The following is a 6,467-nucleotide window of genomic DNA, read 5'->3' on the forward strand; positions in this document are numbered from 1 at the left end:
GGACTTAGGACTGGAAGTTCTGTCCATTCGAAGCAGCCAACCTTCCTGCTGCAGACAGGGGCTGTTCCCTTGGGTTTCTTTCATCTTGCTCTCGGATAAATTTGGTTGTATGCTGCAGTTGCCTGCGATGACTACAAGGTGGCGCTGCTTTCAGGTAAGAGCACAAATATGCAGAAAATGTTGGGGACATTTGCCACATTTATCGGTGGTGGGTCTCGCACATTTTTTCCAGTGGAGAGATATTGACCTGAAACACTCTTTACTGCAGAGATGCTGCAGTTCTAAAGGCTGGTCGGGCAGAAGGGCTTAGCCGTTTCATTGCCTGCCCCCCTGCAGCCCATTTATTACCAGCAGTTGTGAGTGGTGACTGCTGTTTGTAAAATATAAAAATTTCAGGACATAGAAAGTCGCAGACGGGGCTTTTAGGATGCCTGCCTATGTCTTTGTTTATTATTTATCTAATAGCTGAGTGATCTGGTCAAGATATTTCTATTTTTTTTAACATATTGCGTTAGAATAGCTACAGCTTGCTTAATGTATAAATATTAGCACTGCGTTGGCCAGGAATCGAACCTGGGTCAACTGCTTGGAAGGCAGCTATGCTCACCACTATACCACCAACGCTCCGTGGCATATGTTTTTTTTTAACTCTAGACATCACAACCCTGAGTTCAATTACTATATTGCACCAGTATCAGAGGTATTTTTGGTTTACAGACCAACATGAAAATCAGGAAAAAAGTTCTTGCAACTGCTAAGGAACTGGAGATTGAAACCAATGCAAAAGCTGCGCAGAAAAGGAGAAAGGGAAAGCAGCAGTTCAAATCATTGAAATAAGCATATATTGGCAGCAAGGGAAAAACAGCAGGGTAGAGAGAGAAAACAGCTCCACGAAATTCACAGGAGATTGATAATAGCAGGACAAAAAAAGGGAATAATAACGTTCCAAGCAGGCTCAGAAAGAAGTGCGAGGGTCCCATCTTTCTTTAATGGTCATAACTGTGCATCATTTCCTTTGAAGTGTAGGGTTGATTCTCTGACCATCTGTCTCCCTGACTTTGAGCAGAGACCGATAGTTGAGCAGTCTCTTCCCACAAAAAGCTGGCACAAGCCTGCTGTTTTCCGCTCTGGCAGCGTGGAAACGAGAGAGTGGTCCTCACAAGAAAAAAATTCAATCCATGCTAGCAGAGGATGGTTTCGATCCATCGACCTCTGGGTTATGGGCCCAGCACGCTTCCGCTGCGCCACTCTGCTTCCTGCTCAAAATGCTGTGGTTATGCAGATCAGGAGCCTTCAGAGGAGTGGCATGGGATTGCTGGAGCTATTCTGGCAGGCCTCTCACCTCATTTGCCTAAGAATGTCACAAGGCATGCTGGGTGCAGAAAATCTTCGCCTTCCCCTCTCACAGTCAGTCATAGGGGAAAGTCAAGGCCCTCTCAGTCACTAGCCATGTCACGCCTTTGTCAAGACAGAAGCACCCCCACCCGCTCCTTCTCTGTGATCCTGCGCTACCATGCTCAGGTTTTGGCCTTACCTGGGAGCCAGAGGTGCACCCGGTGAGGGCTTGCCCGGTATGAGCGTTTGGGAGCGTTCTGGAGGTTAGTGGACTTAGGACTGGAAGTTCTGTCCATTCGAAGCAGCCAACTTTCCTGCTGCAGACAGGGGCTGTTCCCTTGGGTTTCTTTCACCTTGCTCTCGGATAAATTTGGTTGTATGCTGCAGTTGCCTGCGATGACTACAAGGTGGCGCTGCTTTCAGGTAAGAGCACAAATATGCAGAAAATGTTGGGGACTTTTGCCACATTTATCGGTGGTGGGTCTCGCACATTTTTTCCAGGGGAGAGATATTGACCTGAAACACTTTTTACTGCAGAGATGCTGCAGTTCTAAAGGCTGGTCGGGCAGAAGGGCTTAGCCGTTTCGTTGCCTGCCCCCCTGCAGCCCATTTATTACCAGCAGTTGTGAGTGGTGACTGCTGTTTGTAAAATATAAAAATTTCAGGACATAGAAAGTCGCAGACGGGGCATTTGGGATGCCTGCCTATGTCTTTGTTTATTATTTATCTAATAGCTGAGTAATCTGGTCAAGATATTTCTCTTTTTTTTAACATATTGCGTTAGAATAGCTACAGCTTGTTTAATGTGTAAATATTAGCACTGCGTTGGCCGGGAATCGTACCCGGGTCAACTGCTTGGAAGGCAGCTATGCTCACCACTATACCACCAACGCTCCGTGGCATATGTTTTTTTAAAACTCTAGACATCACAACCCTGAGTTCAATGACTATATTGCACCAGTATCAGAGGTATTTTTGGTTTACAGACCAACATGAAAATCAGTAAAAAAGTTCTTGCAACTGCTAAGGAACTGGAGATTGAAACCAATGCAAAAGCTGCGCAGAAAAGGAGAAACGGAAAGCAGCAGTTCAAATCATTGAAATAAGCATATATTGGCAGCAAGGGAAAAACAGCAGGGTAGAGAAAGAAAACAGCTCCACGAAATTCACAGGAGATTGATAATAGCAGGACAAAAAAAGGGAATAATAACGTTCCAAGCAGGCTCAGAAAGAAGTGCGAGGGTCCCATCTTTCGTTAATGGTCATAACTGTGCATCATTTCCTTTGAAGTGTAGGGTTGATTCTCTGACCATCTGTCTCCCTGACTTTGAGCAGAGACCGATAGTTGAGCAGTCTCTTCCCACAAAAAGCTGGCACAAGCCTGCTGTTTTCCGCTCTGGCAGCGTGGAAACGAGAGAGTGGTCCTCACAAGAAAAAAAATCAATCCATGCTAGCTGAGGATGGTTTCGATCCATCGACCTCTGGGTTATGGTCCCAGCACGCTTCCGCTGCGCCACTCTGCTTCCTGCTCAAAATGCTGTGGTTACGCAGATCAGGAGCCTTCAGAGGAGTGGCATGGGATCGCTGCAGCTATTCTGGCAGGGCTCTCACCTCATTTGCCTAAGAATGTCACAAGGCATGCTGGGTGCAGAAAATCTTCGCCTTCCCCTCTCACAGTCAGTCATAGGGGAAAGTCAAGGCCCTCTCAGTCACTAGCCATGTCACGCCTTTGTCAAGACAGAAGCACCCCCACCCGCTCCTTCTCTGAGATCCTGCGCTACCATGCTCAGGTTTTGGCCTTACCTGGGAGCCAGAGGTGCACCTGGTGAGGGCTTGCCCGGTATGAGCGTTTGGGAGCGTTCTGGAGGTTAGTGGACTTAGGACTGGAAGTTCTGTCCATTCGAAGCAGCCAACCTTCCTGCTGCAGACAGGGGCTGTTCCCTTGGGTTTCTTTCACCTTGCTCTCGGCTAAATTTGGTTGTATGCTGCAGTTGCCTGCGATGACTACAAGGTGGCGCTGCTTTCAGGTAAGATCACAAATATGCAGAAAATGCTGGGGACTTTTGCCACATTTATCGGTGGTGGGTCTCGCACATTTTTTCCAGGGGAGAGATATTGACCTGAAACACTTTTTACTGCAGAGATGCTGCAGTTCTAAAGGCTGGTCGGGCAGAAGGGCTTAGCCGTTTCATTGCCTGCCCCCCTGCAGCCCATTTATTACCAGCAGTTGTGAGTGGTGACTGCTGTTTGGAAAATATAAAAATTTCAGGATATAAAAAGTCGCAGACGGGGCTTTTGGGATGCCTGCCTATGTCTTTGTTTATTATTTATCTAATAGCTGAGTAATCTGGTCAAGATATTTCTCTTTTTTTTAACATATTGCGTTAGAATAGCTACAGCTTGCTTAATGTATAAATATTAGCACTGCGTTGGCCAGGAATCGAACCTGGGTCAACTGCTTGGAAGGCAGCTATGCTCACCACTATACCACCAACGCTCCGTGGCATATGTTTTTTTTTAACTCTAGACATCACAACCCTGAGTTCAATTACTATATTGCACCAGTATCAGAGGTATTTTTGGTTTACAGACCAACATGAAAATCAGGAAAAAAGTTCTTGCAACTGCTAAGGAACTGGAGATTGAAACCAATGCAAAAGCTGCGCAGAAAAGGAGAAAGGGAAAGCAGCAGTTCAAATCATTGAAATAAGCATATATTGGCAGCAAGGGAAAAACAGCAGGGTAGAGAGAGAAAACAGCTCCACGAAATTCACAGGAGATTGATAATAGCAGGACAAAAAAAGGGAATAATAACGTTCCAAGCAGGCTCAGAAAGAAGTGCGAGGGTCCCATCTTTCTTTAATGGTCATAACTGTGCATCATTTCCTTTGAAGTGTAGGGTTGATTCTCTGACCATCTGTCTCCCTGACTTTGAGCAGAGACCGATAGTTGAGCAGTCTCTTCCCACAAAAAGCTGGCACAAGCCTGCTGTTTTCCGCTCTGGCAGCGTGGAAACGAGAGAGTGGTCCTCACAAGAAAAAAATTCAATCCATGCTAGCAGAGGATGGTTTCGATCCATCGACCTCTGGGTTATGGGCCCAGCACGCTTCCGCTGCGCCACTCTGCTTCCTGCTCAAAATGCTGTGGTTATGCAGATCAGGAGCCTTCAGAGGAGTGGCATGGGATTGCTGGAGCTATTCTGGCAGGCCTCTCCTCATTTGCCTAAGAATGTCACAAGGCATGCTGGGTGCAGAAAATCTTCGCCTTCCCCTCTCACAGTCAGTCATAGGGGAAAGTCAAGGCCCTCTCAGTCACTAGCCATGTCACGCCTTTGTCAAGACAGAAGCACCCCCACCCGCTCCTTCTCTGTGATCCTGCGCTACCATGCTCAGGTTTTGGCCTTACCTGGGAGCCAGAGGTGCACCCGGTGAGGGCTTGCCCGGTATGAGCGTTTGGGAGCGTTCTGGAGGTTAGTGGACTTAGGACTGGAAGTTCTGTCCATTCGAAGCAGCCAACTTTCCTGCTGCAGACAGGGGCTGTTCCCTTGGGTTTCTTTCACCTTGCTCTCGGATAAATTTGGTTGTATGCTGCAGTTGCCTGCGATGACTACAAGGTGGCGCTGCTTTCAGGTAAGAGCACAAATATGCAGAAAATGTTGGGGACTTTTGCCACATTTATCGGTGGTGGGTCTCGCACATTTTTTCCAGGGGAGAGATATTGACCTGAAACACTTTTTACTGCAGAGATGCTGCAGTTCTAAAGGCTGGTCGGGCAGAAGGGCTTAGCCGTTTCGTTGCCTGCCCCCCTGCAGCCCATTTATTACCAGCAGTTGTGAGTGGTGACTGCTGTTTGTAAAATATAAAAATTTCAGGACATAGAAAGTCGCAGACGGGGCATTTGGGATGCCTGCCTATGTCTTTGTTTATTATTTATCTAATAGCTGAGTAATCTGGTCAAGATATTTCTCTTTTTTTTAACATATTGCGTTAGAATAGCTACAGCTTGTTTAATGTGTAAATATTAGCACTGCGTTGGCCGGGAATCGTACCCGGGTCAACTGCTTGGAAGGCAGCTATGCTCACCACTATACCACCAACGCTCCGTGGCATATGTTTTTTTAAAACTCTAGACATCACAACCCTGAGTTCAATGACTATATTGCACCAGTATCAGAGGTATTTTTGGTTTACAGACCAACATGAAAATCAGTAAAAAAGTTCTTGCAACTGCTAAGGAACTGGAGATTGAAACCAATGCAAAAGCTGCGCAGAAAAGGAGAAACGGAAAGCAGCAGTTCAAATCATTGAAATAAGCATATATTGGCAGCAAGGGAAAAACAGCAGGGTAGAGAAAGAAAACAGCTCCACGAAATTCACAGGAGATTGATAATAGCAGGACAAAAAAAGGGAATAATAACGTTCCAAGCAGGCTCAGAAAGAAGTGCGAGGGTCCCATCTTTCGTTAATGGTCATAACTGTGCATCATTTCCTTTGAAGTGTAGGGTTGATTCTCTGACCATCTGTCTCCCTGACTTTGAGCAGAGACCGATAGTTGAGCAGTCTCTTCCCACAAAAAGCTGGCACAAGCCTGCTGTTTTCCGCTCTGGCAGCGTGGAAACGAGAGAGTGGTCCTCACAAGAAAAAAAATCAATCCATGCTAGCAGAGGATGGTTTCGATCCATGGATCTCTGGGTTATGGGCCCAGCACGCTTCCGCTGCATCACTCTGCTTCCTGCTCAAAATGCTGTGGTTATGCAGATCAGGAGCCTTCAGAGGAGTGGCATGGGATCGCTGGAGCTATTCTGGCAGGGCTCTCACCTCATTTGCCTAAGAATGTCACAAGGCATGCTGGGTGCAGAAAATCTTCGCCTTCCCCTCTCACAGTCAGTCATAGGGGAAAGTCAAGGCCCTCTCAGTCACTAGCCATGTCACGCCTTTGTCAAGACAGAAGCACCCCCACCCGTTCCTTCTCTGTGATCCTGCGCTACCATGCTCAGGTTTTGGCCTTACCTGGGAGCCAGAGGTGCACCCGGTGAGGGCTTGCCCGGTATGAGCGTTTGGGACGTGAGTGGACTTAGGACTGGAAGTTCTGTCCATTCAAAGCAGCCAACCTTCCTGCTGCAGACAGGGGCT

General features: G+C 47.1%; 2 non-coding genes across 2 annotated transcripts; both read right to left on the minus strand.

Annotated features, from left to right (window-relative positions):
• Positions 1-552: 552 nt before the first annotated feature.
• TRNAG-UCC (transfer RNA glycine (anticodon UCC)) lies at positions 553-624 on the minus strand. Its single transcript has one exon. It is a non-coding gene; the product is annotated as a tRNA-Gly (tRNA).
• Positions 625-3,760: 3,136 nt separating this feature from the next.
• Positions 3,761-3,832, minus strand: TRNAG-UCC (transfer RNA glycine (anticodon UCC)). The gene has a single exon. It is a non-coding gene; the product is annotated as a tRNA-Gly (tRNA).
• Positions 3,833-6,467: the final 2,635 nt, after the last annotated feature.

Source organism: Pleurodeles waltl, unplaced genomic scaffold (assembly GCF_031143425.1).
Source record: "Pleurodeles waltl isolate 20211129_DDA unplaced genomic scaffold, aPleWal1.hap1.20221129 scaffold_69, whole genome shotgun sequence".
NCBI classification, from domain to species: domain Eukaryota; kingdom Metazoa; phylum Chordata; class Amphibia; order Caudata; family Salamandridae; genus Pleurodeles; species Pleurodeles waltl.